Source organism: Cardiocondyla obscurior, linkage group LG02 (assembly GCF_019399895.1).
Source record: "Cardiocondyla obscurior isolate alpha-2009 linkage group LG02, Cobs3.1, whole genome shotgun sequence".
NCBI lineage: Eukaryota > Metazoa > Arthropoda > Insecta > Hymenoptera > Formicidae > Cardiocondyla > Cardiocondyla obscurior.
The window spans coordinates 1671515-1689568 of NC_091865.1; the positions used below are offsets into that span (position 1 = coordinate 1671515).

The window sequence follows — 18054 nt, forward strand, 5'->3', positions numbered from 1 at the left end:
ATTTTATTTAACTTCGAGTCTACCTATTTATCTGATCCAGCCGTGTACGCTTTTATTTCTTTTTTTTTTTTTCATTTAAATTGAAATTAAATTTATCCTAAAATAAACACGCGAAATTATCACGAATATGAAGATGAGGCAATATCTGTTACTGCATTCTAAAATTAATAGATAATTTTATACATTGTACGGTACGGTAATCGCGCGAATATCATTACAGGAAATCGAAACCGGCTGTCTAGGCATTATTAGCTCGACGATATCGTTATCAGAACAGCTGTAGCGCGTTACTTACGGTTTATAATTATGACGTCGATTATTGAAGCACTACTCACATCTACAAGATAGTCTGATAATATCGCGACTGTATCCCTTCTTTGTAGGTACCTAACACAAGCTGAACGCATCAACCCCTGCCATATATAAAATTGCGAAACATTACTTTGACCAATCTCAATCTTGAGCGAAAATAGTCATTTCGAAACGTTCATTAAAAATAAAAATATGACAAACAACGCAAACGAGAAGTACCCCGATTATCTAGATCGATCGAGCGGCATATTCTGAGAAATCCTAGCACATGCAACCGTAATTTATCACAGGCTGTATCAGAGTGTTGCATATAAAGGGTTCTTGATTACCTGTACTTGACATTCGGCAAATACAGCACACGTAAAAGTTGCATATTTAACTTTACGAATTAAAGAAGAAAAAAAAAAATATCTTTTATTCCAAACTTAAACATGTGCGTATACGTATATATTTTTTTAACGACGTTAATATAATTTTGTATCACGACTAAATGTGAAAATAAATTTATTTTTGCGTTATTGAAGATATCTTATGTGACATCGATAACATTTTTAACAAATACCGTATTAATATTATATTTTAAAAGAAAAAAATGTGTACGTACGATTCACTTGCGTGGAACCAGAACGCGTTCTATTCGTATGAAATCGATTGCAGACTACAAGCATCTGGTGCGCGTACGAGCTTTCCGTTTTACGTCGAGCAATCTCGTCGCTACCTATTACGAGTCGCGGTCGTAGTCGTGGGGGGCTTGTATCGCGTTGGACTTTCGAAAATACTTTGCATTCGCGATCGCAATAGGCCGCGGGCTGTTACGGATCGTTTTCGAAATCGGCCCAACGTGATTTCCATGAATTCGATAAGCGACCTTAGCGTGACATATTTGCGCAACACGCGGCTTTACTACGAAAACTACCGATAAGCCTTTTAATGTGCCTCGAAAATAATTGTTGCATGACGAAAAACAGACAGAGGTGATCGCGATAAAAGTCCGAAAGGCGAAGGCATGCATTCCGCATTGCACGATACTATTTCTGGAATAGATGCGCATTTCAGATAATAGAACGGCAATTAATTTGGTATTCCTTAAATAGTTTGAATCTGATTTTCGTGGAAATGCAATTTCAGCCTTGCTATCGAGACCTCACGACAAGTTCAAGTCACTTACGTCGGCGGTTCAAGTGTAATGTACAAGGAGGCACGTTATTAAACCGCGAAGAGTATGGCGAGGATGATTGGCCGCGAGCTAAGAAAAATAAGATAAAAAAACCGTATAAAGCGAAGTATGCGAAGTACCTGGAGAAGCATCCGGTTTATAAACTCGACGGTAGCCTGCCGAGTAAACGCCCGCGTCTATCGTGCAACGCATACAAAAGATCACGCGACGTCGGGTTAATAATATGAAGGTGACAAAAGTATTAAAGCTTTTTCATCGCGCGAGAGTAATCTACTTAGAAACAACGACTTAAATTACATTCGAGATACGCGCGCGACTTTAGATTAATATTAGTTGTTTACACCTAATTAAAGAGATAATGCACGTGTAAAGTATCCAGGGCTACAAGTCGGTGGGCGGCCTAAGCACGAGGTACGGTAACGAATTACTTCCGCCTCTCATTAATCATCGGTTAAGTTGGTATAAAGTGGCAGTTTCTGTATTCCGAGCGTAAACGCGACCGTAGACGCCGAAGCGGTTCAGGTGAAGCGCTTTAAACTCGCCTCACGCCGCCACTGATGGACTCATTAGCAAGGGATTCTTCGTTTACTTCCACCCTATCGATTCACCGTGGCCGTCGCGCGGCGCGCGCGACGGCGCCTTCTTAATTGATTATAAAATTGCGACGCGGTCTCTCTCGTCATCGGCGGATTATCCGGACCGGGATTAAATCGATGATTCATACCGGGGGGAGATCTCACCCCCTTCGCGGGTTCGGTGGCCTTTGTCCCCGACCGAGTCGATTTCCGCTTGTCTATATAGACGACGAAGGAATCGAGCGAGCTGCTTCTGGGCTTTCCGCTTTTCCCCATAGGCAAGCCACGTAAAATGTCGATCCATTTTCCACGACGAGAGCTTCGCGCGACGACAAGACATTCCGTGGGGCCTTTTATCGCGACGCGACGTTCCTCGGATATTCGTGCCGCGCGAGAAAAAGGGGTACGCGATCCTCTCTTCGACGGAGGCCGATATGTGTACACACGGAGAGGGGTAATTGTAGTTTTGACGCCTCGGGACGCGCACGAGGGAGAGCGCGAAATGATGATTGATCGCGCGGGCCGCGGAAAGGAACTCCCGATTGTCTGAAAGCGAATTTGCGTCTTTCACTTTCGACGGTTACTCGGAGATAAAATTCAAGAAAGAACGCGATCAGTCATGAGTTTCGCGAGAACGCGAAAAGTCAAGTCGATTGTGATACTTGACTTTTCCTTCGAGCCACTTTGATATAAACTGCTTGCAGCTACCGCGGTTTAATCGCGTTATTACGTTTGGAAATTTAATCGTCTGATGATGAATAATATAGTTTGATTTTGAGATCTTTCGGATAATTAAATTTCTAATCGATCGGGGTTTGTAAGATTAGAATTTTAGGTGCGTTAATATTTCAAGGTTCTAATTTATCCGAGCTCGAAGTTCCTGCAAGGTAATTGAGGTGCAAACGGCAAAGAATCGTTTTACTATGTCGGGTTTCTCGAAAAAATTGGTTCCAAACACCGTCATATCTACGTTACCCTCGTCGGAATACAGAAAAGTGGATGGGAAGTCGTCCCTTCGAATACGTCGCTCGTTTTCCACAAAATTTCAAGTCCCGAGTTGAAGTTTGCGCGCGGGAAGGGTTAAACGTTTATCCCTCTTTTGTGACATGCCCCGTCTCTTTGCCACGCTCTGTCACCCGCGTGAATAAGCTAAGGTTGTAGAAGGAGAAGAAGTAGCGGAGGAGGAGCAAGACGAAGGGAGGGTGCGACCTCCTAGGATCTTGAACGTTACGAGAGGGAATTGCCGGAGCGTGAGGGGCTGTAAAGTGCGTGACACGCGTGACAAACGCACCCGGATTAAATGCCGGCGCTCGAACTGCTTTTCCGCCTCTAAAGGATGCCTGGGAGTCATCACGCTCTATACAAATGATTCCGCGTCGACAAGCGGTTCGAGATTTAAAGATTGAAATGTAGACACGCTCGTAAATCTAACGTTAATCATCCCTGTTTAGATATAAAATGTTTTAGCCTGGATATTTAATTTTTTTATATATAATTTTAATTAAAAAATTTTGATGCGTAAAATTTCATATTTGTCTATTATATTCTTCAAATTAAGATAATTTATATTTTTTTTTTTTATCTCGAATAATTCTGATTATTTGCGAGACACAATTTTAATTGCACCAATTATAGAATTGTATTATTGTCAAGTATTCATAATAATAATTCCCTAAATCGATCTATTGCGCATTGTTTGTAATCTCGATAACTAGGCTCTTAATAAATAACATCAATGAGATTTGTATGCAGTTTATAAAATGAATTGAATTGAAAATTTGTGATATCGGAAGCAAACGATACCGAACTTTCTCTTCAGCTCTACGTTTTATTCGTTTATCTTGAAAGAGAACAGATGTAGTCTCTAAGATTATTATTCAAGCAGAATATCTTTACTCCCGTGCCGCCGTTCCGCGTTATTTCGATAGAGAAATAAAGGGAAAATATTCGACGCTTCGATATCTGAAAACGACGAACCTCGAGAGAACTATCGAGAACAGAAAGATACGAGCTTTTTGGTGTATAAACTCGTATTTCTCTTTTTTTTTTTTTTTTTTTTTTTTTTACTTTTTTCAAAGCAGTGGTCGTATTGCTTGTATGCAGTGTACTGTGATGATAATTCCAACATCAACGTTCCATATTTTATGAAAGAACATTCAGTAAAGGTATATTAGAACTCCCATTCTCTCTATCTCTCTCGAGGTAATCAGCACCATCGAGTTACGCTCTATTTCCTGCGAAAGCATCTCGGCCATTACGAAGATAATAGATCCTTTCCTGGTTTCAATGATTTTGACGATTTATCAGTCAGACCGATAAATCAGGAGAATGTGTGCCAACGATAAAGCTATATATATTTTTTTTTTCCCCACCGAAAAGTTACTTTAAGAAATTTTTCAGTAGAACAATTCTCTTATCCAATTAATGTAATTATCGCAATTTTATTTCTGATAATTTTATTTGTCACAAGTATAACGTCGCGTCTTGTCGTTAATGAGAGTGCCAACTATAAACGATAAAAGTTTACAGGCACATTGCAAAACGAAGGAATAAAATAAGTAGGTACTGTCTGTACCTACAAGTTAATAGTTTATTTATAACTAATTGACAAAGGGAACCGATTTTTATCCTCACAGATTACTCTTCATAAGACACAACGAAGATGTATTTTCTGAATCGTTAGTACATACCTCGCGTGACTGCGGAGATCAGACGAGACCCTTCAAGCCGCGGTACTTTATCTTCGTTATGTCGCTACCGAAAGAATCTCCGACTTTTAAGGCGACCTTCTACCTTCTCTCTTCTCGTCGCGTATCTGTCCCGTGTAATAGGCGGTGCATACACTTTGAAAATATGTATCAGCTTTTTATCAATGCAGGCATTAGACAAAATATCTATTGCGCATATTTCTCGATTCGTATAAATTAAAACAGTTGCTACTAGCATAAAAAAAAAGAATTTTGTTTAAACTGTTAATATCATCGTGTAAAAATATGGAAATTGCAAATTTGATGTATCATATAAATTTCTACAGTCACCGACGTGCTTTAATAATCGCCGCACTCCCAAAATAAATATTAAAGCTTCCTCTGGCACTCTTAACTTTACAAAGTTAGAGCACGTAACCATAATTTTTGCCGAAAGTTAATAAACGTATAAGCACACCGAGGAGTATAAAAAGCGTCACATATTTCGGTATATACTCGAGAGACGTATCTTCCCACCCGGTTATAAAAACGAGAGTCGAGAGGGGAAGAAAAAAAAAAAAATAAATAAAGAAAAGAAAAAAAATGGCAAAAAGAGCGCACGACTCTCCCCTCGCTTCGTGATGTAGTTCTCTTGGGGTTATAGAACATTGCCAAGGTCATTGCACGGATCACAGTCGCCCACGCCCGTCGCGCGGAATAATAGATCAAGCTGCAAGGAATCCTTGGAAGGATTTTCCGGCCGACCCTTCCCACGAGCCATCTTCTTCCGGCGTTCGCGGTCCGGCCTATGAGTCAGCGTGTCACCATGGCTACAGAGAGCATCCCTCGCGCCCCCGACACGGTCGGATATAGGTGCATGTACACAATTTTCACCCTCTCTCGCTCTCCCCCGACGCCTGCCGACCGCTTTCGACGTCGCGGACCGTCTGACCCTTCGATACCCCGCGACAATCTCGTAAATGCGAGATTAATTGCGAGCGTATTTAATTTTAACGTCCGCCCGCGAAGCATGCACGCACGCCGGCCTGTGTCCCGCTGAGAATTGTCCGAGGTAATTCTCCGCCCGACAGCGAGAATCGTCAATGCGTGTCGTAATTGCTTTCGCTTTCGTCCGCTCTCCCATCGGCCCGGCAGACGCGTGATCGATATTCATATCGGAAAGAAATGCGATTTGTCATATCCGCCATTACGGATGGATTAAAAGTAATTGACTCCGCGCCGCGGAGGAGCGACGCGCCATTGAAATTATATTTCAAACGCGACGCGATCGCAGGAAATTACACATTACATTCCGATCAGCGGAATAAGTTTCGAAACGGATCCGCGACACGAGGCTACGCCGTATATATGTGAAGACGTATATAAAGAAAAGGGTTTTAGCTCGATGGCACTTTGACGCAGTTTATAAATTACAAGTAACGTCTTAATAAATATAATATCGGAACCGTCGTAACACCGATCTCGCTTCACCAATCTCGTTTCCGGCGTAAACTTATAGCCGCCGTATAACAAATCGAGCGTAGCAACCGTACCCGGGAATACGTTGCCGCTTCATAGAGAAAGTGTCCGTTTCCCGTATTCTACGGCACGGGGGATCCAAATGGAACGCAATAAAGTCGTCGACCATTACGACACCCTCGTAGAAATGCAGCCTAGTGTCCAATCGTGTTATCGCCAACGAATGATGTATGATACATGTATACGTACATATACATACTTAATGGGTGCATAGCGTGCTTAGTCAAACATTATCTATAAATATTTATCCGATTGTTGTTGTAATTTCATATCGTTTTCGCAAATTATATTTTCTCTCCCATTTATCTTTTTTTTTTTTTCTGCTTCTTGAAATCCTCCAACTTGATAGCTGAAGAGCTCTTGTCGGAGTTCTCCCCCAATGTCGAATCATTATTATATGTTTATTTCGCCGTTTACTCACTCCTCCTTCGGCATCATAAAAATAAATGCTGTTGGTATCTCACGAGAGGCAAGTCATTTCCCTAATCTTAAAAAAATCGGTTTCAACAGACGAATAGTGCTTTCATACTTTTAGATTCTCATACGAGTGTCATTACAAAAGATTAAATTTTGATCTTTTTACATTCTGTATAAATAAATGTTAGATCTATTAAAGAACTTTATGTAGATAATAAGACCGATTACGTAGGAAATGACGTACACTCTAAAATTCCGCGTGGGCTTTTTCTTTTTTCTTTCTTTCTTTTTTTTTTTTTCTTTACGGTTTATGCTATGTACTATAATTTTTACGGTTTACGACCTATACCTGTGACGTTAACTTTAAAATCTAGAGACTATGTCGCATCGTTTGATAGCATTCGCCGACTCTGTTGGGAGTCGTTAGAATAAATGCGACTACCTATTTCGCGAGGACCGTGTCGTTCCCCTAGGCGGAAGGAAATCGATTTCTTCGATGGTGAGAGAAAAGATGAGGGTGAGAAGGTAGAGTGAATATAGAGGGGTTCCGTACTTCGCGGATCGCCGCTCGGAAAGATGGGGCCCTTTTCTATGGGGTGGATAAGACGTTCTTGCTAGACCTAGTCGCCTGTTTCCGCGGAAACTGTACGATCGCTGAAAAGAGTCTACAGATCGACCAATCTCGCGCGCGTTTTTCTTTTTTCTTTTCTTTTTCGTTCACGTAAATGACGCATTCACGTCAGTGATATTTTTCGCATCGCGGGGCGTTCAATAATGTTGGATGTCGTACGGCTATAACGAAAATGATTGCCGCTCGGTAATGTATGCGCGGAAATAGAAGAACAGGCGCCGCTCTCTCGTCTCCAGAAAATAATATATATTCGCAATACGCAAACATCAGCCTGCAATAATGGTTTGTAATAACAGAAGTGCAAATTACCCTACGGGAAATAAATCTCAAAGGAAGAATTATGTTTAGATTGGAAGCAATATCACCGTCGTCGTATCTACATTTTCCCATTTAGATACGTCTTGAATAAATGACTGATAAAAACAGATTGCGTAACGCGTTAACGAAGGGAACGCTCGAGATCGTTGATGTCTTTCCGAGATGATAAACCCGGCGATCGGTAGATACGTTTAATTAACGATAATAAATACGGGAAAAAAAAATTTAAGAAATAAACGTTAATAATATCGCTGCATTTGTTTCATTTTTTTTTTAGTAATAATAAGTACGTATTGCGTTTAAAGCGTATTTTTCTCTAATTCGAGTTTCCTTAGACGACGATAACTCGTGTTACGTTGTATAATTTCGTATTCCTACAGTTTAATAAAAAAATAAGCGTGTCGGAAATACTCGATTCATTTTTCTTTCTTTCTTTTTTTCTTTCTTTTTTTTTAATCAGAACAAATATTAGCTTACATATAACGCATACTATTATGGAAGAGAGCAGTCTTCGCAATTCAATAATCCGCCTCGAGCTCCGTCTTACGTTAGATTAAGAGAGCAAATGTTTCGCGACTGCTGCTGCCATATTGCTATTCTGCGAGCATTAGGTCTGCTTGTCTAACATTCCCAAGGGAATAACACAGGAGTCTTGGATAATATGGTAAAGCATGCAATCTCCTCTTTTGAGCCATTTTTACAGATTCTTAATTCAAAGGGAAATGTTTGCCCCCCCCCCAAAAAAAAAGAAAAGAATAAATGTTTCCCTTAAACCTATTAAGAAACCGCAATTACTTCAATTGCAAAAGAAGTCTTATCTTACCAGAAAAAAAAAATAAAAAATCGTTATGGCATTAAAAAATTAGCGATTTAATGTTAACGTTAAACTGACGTTAATTATAGAAAATATATAATCAGTTTGTTACTAGAATTTTATTTCGATCAAAGTAAACCGCATGTGCTTGAAAAATCTTTATTGTCAAAATGACCATCTTGTATGTATTTATTCTATAGGTTGTTATAATTTTGTCATTATTTTAATCAGTGAAGGCAGCATGCAATTTAATCACGTACGCCGTACGCATTAAGAAATATGTAATTGCGTCTTTCGAGATGGTTAGAGGCGCTAAGAGGTTTCCCGCTTACGTGCTCATGTAGTACTTACATCGGGTCGTGCGCTTAATAGACAAAGTTTCGTCTCCCTTCTTGCTATACTATATTTCTCGCAAAGTTTAACGATGAAAAATTCCAATAAACAACGCAGCTGGTGACAGCGCTCGCAATTATATATTTCCGGGCCCAAGTAATTTGATAAAATAATTTAAGACTTTAATATCGTGTTTACTCGAATAAATTTGCGAATATATCATGCCCGAGTCTAAAAAAAAAGAAACGGATATTTCACGGTACGACGTTATTCAGCGAATCCCCCAATATGTATTTTATTAAAAATTTTTTTTATAAAGTAAACGTACACTTTAATGAGCTTCTGCGAGGAGGGTAACTATTCATCGCTGTAAGAACAACAACGTTTCGATAGAGAAAGCAATTATCTGACCCCAGCCGGGAAAAGAATCGACGTATACAACTGCCACGAGGGAAAAGAAACGGACGAGTAGGGCGAGTAAAACGGATTTGGCCGAAATTAGAACCTCGGAGCCTATTCCAGCTGTGTCGGCAGGTTATGTGCGTGATTCGAAGAAAGAAATCACCCGGATAACTTCAACAACGATCGTGAACTTGTCCGCTTGCGGAAAATAGTAACTTTTTATTTTTTTTTATCGGGAAAACTAAAGCATTTGTTGAAATTTATGAATCTACACACGGTGAAATTAAAATAGAATAATGTGAATGTTACGTAGCGTTTGTATTCAAAATTAATTTTGATCAACATTTTATAAAGATTCGAAATATAAATATATATAATACTGAATAAGAGGTTTAATTGTCAAGAATAATTAATTAGAAATTCACGATTAAGGTTAAGGATTATTAATTAGAATTTAACGATCAAGAAATTATTTTCAATACTTAAAAGAAAAGCAAAAAGTTTTCATTAAACAGCAAATATCACATTTTTCAAGTTGCCGCAAGTTCAAAACACGCCGCGTGTAGATGATGCGGCGAAAAGAGACGCTTAGAAATAGATAATCGATAAAGAAGGAGGATGTTTTTCCGCTGTGGAAAAAGAACGGAACTTCTTGAGATTAATTGAGTTTTCGCGCGGAATAAAAAGCAGCCGTGGATGATGGTGCGGTATCGAGAATAGCAGCGTGCATTAGTATATTAGTAGGAAGGGAAAGCGCGGCAATAAGGAAAAAAAAAAGAAAAAAAAAAAAAAAAAGAGGGAGCAAAGAGAGCAAAGCGATTGAAGTTCAGAGGATCGAACTCATTCGCGCGGTAGATTAAAAGTTTGCCGAGGAATTTCCCTGGATAAGGGAGGCAATTCAGCACGATCGCGATATCGATTCGACAACGGATCGGAACGGATGGAGGGGGAGAGTGAGATTGGTATGCAATTCGAGCGTGTCTCTGCAACTTGACTGTTCCGCCCGGTCTGATTCGCGAACTTGCTCGTATTTTCGTACGAACGACGATGCTCGGGTTACGAACGATTGCGTCGGTAAATAGCTGAGCTTGGGCTATGAGTTAACTCAGGTTTCCGTCTGTCTACGGTACGTACCCCCCCGGTCTGCTCGTGTGCCGATTCACGTGGCGTCTCGCACACGAGTCAGAAAGCCGCGTGCTTGTATTATACGCGGGCCTCAGATTACGGTTGCACAACGCATCCCTTGCAATTTTCATTGCTTTCGAAATAACAGCGCGTATCATCGCGTAGATAGCGCTATTCACGGGAATACGAAAACGCAGGCTACACCTCTACGGCATGCAAAATACGGATAGATAGTGGGGGAGCCATCTAATTATTTGGCTAATGGACTTACCGAGTGGTGAACTGTCTTTGGACGAGGACCGGATACCAAACGGAACTGAAACAGAGAAATGGAGTTTTTATTAGATTGGAAGAGAACGTGCTCGTCCATTTCGAGAGAGCTTGAGGGATCGGCCCGGAAAACATTCGGTTTCCCGAAGGGAACAGTTTCTGTTGATTCTTCCGACGTAAAGTTGCGTTGTCATCAAAAATTAATTAATTGCACATTTCGGTTCGCCGCGGGAGTAATTAATGCGCTCTCTTGTAATTTCTAACAGAATATTGTGTATAACAACGCTTACGTGTTTGCAATATTGTAAGACATATCTACTAGATCAAATTGTGAGTATATCCATAAGTGCATTACTTAGCGAACGCCGTGCTATATGTACAGTTATATCAAAACTCAAGGCACCACGGCAAGCTGATTGCTACGTCATGTTAAGCATGATACACCAGCACATCACTCGCAATCAGTTTAAAGTACCTTGTTCCACGGGCCCCAGAACTTGCAAGCTCACGAATAGGACTGATACATACGCGCAGCATTTGCGAAATGAAGGCGAGAAAATTGAGTAAAGCAATTCTGACTTGAGACTGGAGTTATTGATCTTATAATAAGTTAAATAGAAGTTGAAAGTTTCTTACTAATCTATCTCTATATGTACCATAAAAAAAATAAAATAAAAAAAAAATAAAAAAAAAGGAAAAGCTACTTAGGAAAGAAATTTCATATTCCTATTTGAATATTTTATTTTTCGCTCGAAATTAAATTATAATTAATTAACGGTAATGTAGCGTTGAGTTTTATTAGACGAATAAGATATCTATGTATAAGATATAAAGCACTTCTTGATTTTTAAAAATTACTGATGCGTGACGTTACATTGCTAAAAGGTATTAGGTGAGTGGGCGCGTATAATTTCAACAATTATTTAAATTAAGTAGCAATTTTGGCTCGGCCAAGAAAACAAAGACGAGAAACTCGATAATTATACATATACAGAACACGGTAGATAAAATCTAGATCGTCGTAAACCGACAATTATCTCACGCTACACGCAAACTAGTCTCCACGCCCTCCTAAATTTATCGATCTGGCCCTGTCTCGCGACGCAAATACCCGAGAACATTAATTAACCGCCGCGGCGGGCACATCGATCGAGGAAGTCGCTTCTTATCGAGGTTGAAGTTCAGGCGGCATCGCGATTATTAGCGGCTGGCCAGCTACCCTGTCAGCGCTAATCAATTAACGGTGCATCTAGTCTAGCAATTTGTGGAGATCTTATACGCGCAGGTATAACGGGATAATTGTACGACGATTATATTAAATATCTCGGAATATATTTTGCTAGAATTGTATCAAATTTTGTCGTCTTATATATATTTTTTGTATTTTTTAACGATTATTAATCTCGATATCGCACATTGTGTAAAATTAGTTTTTTCTGTTGTAAATAGCTAAATTTCCCAATCACGAGAATTAAATTTAGAAGCTGCGGTTTTAGCTACATTGTTCGAATTCAAAGAGAATGAGAGAGAGAGAAAGTGAGAGAGTGAGAGAGAAATAAAGATAGGAACGTCGTCGAATTATCCACGCGGGCGAATTTCCAAAGTTCCCGTTCAGTAAATGACAAAGTAGACAACGACCGAGCTCCCGTTCGGCTAGAATGCCTCTCGAAGCGTTAACACGTATCTAATTGTGACATTACATTTCTACGAGCGGAAAGATACGACGTTTTATCTCTTGGATAATTCGAGAGAATGTCTATTTTGTGGGGAAAAATACCTCATTAATTTTCGTCACCTCTTATCATAAAAGGGACATTTATGTGGCATTAAAAAAAAAATGTTTCTATACAAAAATATTATGTTAGTAAATGCAGCTGACTAGTTGAGATTTCCGACGGGCGGATTTTAAATTGACGCTGAGTATATTCTAAATCAGAGAAAAATCCGACGAGTTTCTCCTTTTTCGCGTCTATTTCTGTCAAATCTCATGGTGCAACACACACGCTTGCCGCGACGTTGATATTACGACCAATGAGATTACTCTCGCGGGAACATCATGATGGATAATATCCCGTAGGAAACATCGGAGATTATCCATTAATTACTGTTTTGCTACATTAGTCGCTGCATATTTATTGGATGACATGAACTTCCCGTCAAGCGCTAACACCATTCAAACTATAATTACATTGACGGATCGTGCCAATTTATACGAAACGTGCAATTATGTTTACCACAATATATTAAAATATTCATTTACGTAAAAAAAAAAAATAAAAAAAAAAATTAAAAATATATGCATATGTATCTACATTAAAAGGGCTTAACTTCAAATTTTGGTTCAAACAAAAAGTTTTCAGATTCCATCGCACACTTTTACAATATCAGTTTATTCGCGTCGAATTTAATTTGTTGCTGCAGAAACACGATCCCTTCGGTTGTTACAACGCCCGGTGTCAAGCCTCGATAATATCGTGCATTTTTCATGCATTGAACGGCACCGGCCATTCTCGCGCGGCATGTTTCGACGTAATACAAATAAAAATATCAATATCCTATTAAATTCTGCAGATTCCCCGAGCTGCAATCTCGCTGATTGTGTACCGGGCACACGTGTGCCGACGGACAGCACACGTGGACCGCTCGAGCGGGTTTGACACGTTCGCAGGTCGAGCGAATCTCGTCAGGCCGCCGTTGCATTGCTATTTGCGTTTCGCTGAGGGCATACACACGCCGTACATCGTTAATTCCCATGCGTTCGTGCCTCCATTTTCGCCTCGTGTTTGAACGGCCGGTCGCGTACACCCAGAATAGCCCGATACGCGGCGACCGTAAACTCGCGACGAATTATACCGGCGCGTAATTTGCGAATTCGTGAAACCGCGACGGCGCGCCGGCGACGCGTGAGATTACCGTCGAAGGACACCATATCGAGAATCCCAAATACGAAGTTCACGAGTTCGATCGTTTTAACGCAGGCAAGAGTTGTGCGAATTGCGGATTCGAATTCTACGAGTATCGGCTTCAACACACTCGATAAATTCTTTATCGCGTCAGTTAGAGGATGAGACGCGCAGTTTGTCAGAATTACTGACGGACTAAATTTCTAATTAAAAAAAAAAATGTTTTTTTAATAAAATAAAATAAAATAAAATAAAATGAAACCAAACACGCGCGTTCCGCGTTTAGCGTTAATTTAAACCTGCGGTAACTGTTCCGACGTGTCTCTTTCATACTAGCGCGAAAGTATGATTGTGACATGAGTGTCCATGTTCTTCAAGCGACTGTTTCGATATTTATACCAGGTAAAATCACCGGAGCAACCACAACGCATTGTATTGGCAAGTGTGCCACGTACATCCGAAGAAATGTCGGAGACGTTACATAAACCGCTTTCCCGCCGACGTAGGTAATTCGCAGGAACGACGAGAGGCGGCGAGACGATTTTTCATCTCAGTCACGTTTGCCAGAGTCTGAAGCTTCCGGAGGGAAAAAAAAAAGGAAGCTCGTGTCTTCGTCATCCGCTTCGCGCGTTCGCACGTACAGGCGCGAGCGGGCGTTTTTCGCGGTCTTTTTCCTTTCAACTTCAGACTATAGGTGTAAAAGCGACGTTCTTTCACAGCTGTAAGCGCCTCGGTTTCTTTTTCGTTATTTTACTTTATGTGCCGCGCCAACTGCGCTCTCGTCAATTGCGAGGAACAACAATGGGAACGAGCTCGGCGCCGTGGCGTTAGAGAAACAAAAATCGCACCCGCCGATTTCTTTCCCCGCTGTTAATTTCCGAGATAAGCGACGCGAGACTGTTACTTAAATAACAAGTTCGAAGAGTTCCTTTAAACGTATTTATTATCGTCGTTACCTGTCCGACTCCGCCTGCACCGTGCGGAAACTATCACGGAATATCGATTATCGAAGTTCTCACGAAGTAATGTCGGAGATAATTAGCAGGAACGCGCAGATAATACATTACCGCAATAGAGATCGTCATTAAACTCCGCTTTCGCACAATAAAGCGGTCGCGGAAAGAGAGAAACTGGGCAAGTGCAATGGAAACGCATGTCGGCTCTCGCGGCTTCATCGAAGTGGTCCGCTACTACGCCGACTGGAAACGAGTTACCGCAGGAAAACTCGACCGCGACTCGTTGAAGCTTTTCGCCGGGTAAACGCGAATTGGAAGCCGCGCGTCGGCGATAGCTTTCGATCGCCGGGGCATTCAGCGCGCCGATCTATTTTCGATTAATCGAACGGGCAGCACGCGCGCGTCCTCCGGTTTCTGCCAACGGGAGAGCTCCCGGTAATGGAATTGTCAAGTAAACGCGCACAGCGAGACCGACTCTCCAGAAAGCGAGACACATCCGGGGGAGGGAAGAGAAAGGGGGGAAAAAAATGTACTTGAAGTGGCGGAGAGGCAATATCGACGTGCGCCAGTTTCCATTTGACAGACGAAATATGAATGAAAATAGCACAACGTTTTCTATAATGTCTGGCCTGTTACACGCGCCCGTTTTAGTGTCAACGCGCGATTTCTTCTTTCTCTTTTTTTTATTCGCGAGACCCTATTATTTGTATATTTTCATTAAATTGTTCCTTGCCTCGCGTGACTTACGTGAGACTATTAATCGCAATTAAAATTAATCCGCGTTGTATGCATAAAATGTTCTTTTTAATATCAAACTTGTGTTGTATTTTTTATGCATAATATATCTAATTTCTTTTAAATAAAAAAAAAAAAATTCTTCGCAAAGAACTTTCAAGAACGCTTCTTCTTTTTCAAATCAATCAACCGCGATAAATCTCGCATATTATTGCCTAATTTTCATGTTCAATTAAATGTAAATTCAATTCTAAACGTAAAAGGGAGATTTAAATTGCTGCCAGTTAAAGATTAATATAATTATAATTACTGTTGCACTATATTATGTTAATTACACCGCGTTCATGCCGAAAATGAGTTGACTAGATACTATTGTTGATATCGTAAATAACGCAACTCGTGGGTTTGCGTAACTTATATGGGCTATGCTTCATATATCTTTATGCAATATTAAGCAACCTGATTTCACTTGCGTCCCGGCAGGCTTTGATTGTAATTACATTTTTACAAATTCAACGTAGGCCGTGAAAAGCGCGTAGAACGTTGGGTTAAATCTTCTATTAGTGTTTCCGTCGGTCTATTACTAATGTACCTAATGTATCTTTCATTAGATGCTAATTCAAGTCCTCCTTGTTCGTGACATTGACTTCTTTGAATATTTCAGAACTTCCCGTACGTTTCTACACACAATTCTCAAGTGCAGGCTCTCTCGATGTATTCTCGGAATAGTGGATGCACGGAGAGATTGTTTTATGCGCGTGCTAGAAAGATTTTCTTACAGTCGATCGAGTCTTGAGCGATATTGAATCGTATATCTCTTGTTACTGCGACGCGCTTGTTCCGCGAAGTATATTTGAGAAATTTAGAAAAAGTTTTTCAGAATTTAAATAAAATTATTAAAAAATAAGAAAAAAAAGAAGGAATGTATACGTGCAGATTTTTATTTAATACCATAAAATTTGTAGATATTTGAAGAAAATGCGAAAGGCATGTTACTTTCAGCACGCTTGTGACACAAAACATGCCGATTGCACTTGCCCGTTTTTACATCGCCAAAAGTGATTCGTTTTATCGGTTTTGTGACGTGTTGCACAGCATCCATTATTCCGTTATTCGTATGTACATTTTGAAACGTTGCAAGGCACGCTGCGTGTTATCGATGTCACGTATCGAGGAGCATTTTCGTTATTTTGCACATTGTTAAATATGTACACATAAATCTAAACAAAAGGAGCCTGTTAATAAACAGGCAATCGTGAAAATGGAAAATAAATTTATGCAGTAAGCAGTTCAAACCGGCCCGTATACCGTAAAAATTACATGTTAAAAAAAAATAATAATAATAATCACGATCCCGTAAAAAAATTTATATTTCTTTCTAGTATTAACTTGAAGAATCACAACTAGGAGTACTTTTTAACTTTGTATTAGCTGAGCGTTCTAAAAATAGTGGTAAAAATACAACGGAAGAGTAACGAGTCAGTTACCAAATATTGATCAGCGTGTCATCGGCCGTTGGCCTTTACTATTTTTTTTCCCTTTTTTTTTTTACCTAAACGTCTAGGGAGCGCTCCTTTATTTATGTTTCTAACGCGAGCTTGTCGTTCATACATCTAGTACCTACAATCGAGGTGCATTTTATTTGCGGACCGAGACGACATTTCACTACCTTCCAAGGGGAAGTGCCGTAGAATTGATTTTCTGAAAATGCAAAGTAGGAGCATTACGAGGCTCTTCCTGGTACCGGCGGTGAGGCTTCGTAGAACTTGTTCTACTTTTCGTATCGATCGCCGCGGTCGAACGACTGAACAATGAAACTGAGCGAGCGGTATCTACGTCGAAACCTGTTTTCCATACGGACACATCGATTTTCCATCGAACTGACTGAAATAATGAACGAAGCTACGTCTCTCTCTCAAACTCGTCCCATAAAGTACCGCGTGGTTAAGGAGAACATTTTTTTTTTTCCCCCTCCCGCAAACAATCGCGTCGCTTTACGTGCTAAGCTAAATCGTACACGAACGAATTTGAACAATTTCGTCTGCAACAACGGGTACGAAGCCGCGAATTTACTTTCAGCGTCGCAGCGGCGGAATCATGAATGTCACTTTCGCGATGTCATCTTTACTCGTGCCGTAGGGAAAGAAGAAAAAAAAAAAAAAAAAAGTTTGTCGCTCGACGTGTAATGGGAATGGAACACGGAATTTTATGATTGACAGCGCTGCAAATGTACATTTTCGTACGCGTCTCTAAAACGCAAATTTCGTCTTCGCGAAGCCGATGACTTATTGGCAGGCACGTCGGGAACTGTTATTTCTGTCGATATGCGCATCAACATCAGGGATTTTTCTTCGGTTATAAATACTACATCCAAATGAAAAAAAAAAAGAAAAAAAAAATTGAAGAAAGTATGCAGCAAAACCGAAGCAAATAAGAAAAAGCAGCTTCGGAGAAATAAAAGGAAATTTGTAACTGAGTAGTTGAATAAATGGTAGCGATTGAAATTTCATGTACACGTACATATATGTAGCTGTCGCCGTTAACTTTAACTTTGTAATGTTTGTGTTTCGACGGCGCTGGCGCCGCGATTTGACGCGGCTTTGCACCTGCGGAATCGATATCTTTGATGCGGCGTAATTACTCGCCCGTGTAATAAATAAGTAGAGGAGGACTCGTTTGGCGCGACGACCAGTTCTTACGACCGGGGATTATATTTAGAGCGACAGGTTCAACGGAGCTGGTGTACCTCAGCGAAACCAGTATGCCGGTTTCGTCACGTCAACACCCCGTGAGCGGTCTCTGCTTAGTCTGGTTTGCCAGAGAGCACGCACGTTTCGTGTAGTTAATAATTCCGTGGAAA

At 40.5% G+C, this 18054-nt stretch overlaps 1 protein-coding gene across 5 annotated transcripts in view; it reads right to left on the minus strand.

The window, feature by feature from the left end:
• The window catches only part of Tinc (transmembrane protein tincar), a 96507-nt gene that overhangs the window by 38693 nt on the left and 39760 nt on the right, over nt 1-18054 (minus strand). For all 5 annotated transcript variants that reach the window (XM_070674239.1, XM_070674234.1, XM_070674238.1 and 2 more), the window contains one exon: nt 10602-10646. The gene's annotated coding sequence lies outside the window, so the exon portion shown is untranslated. The remainder of the gene's footprint in view (nt 1-10601; nt 10647-18054) is intronic.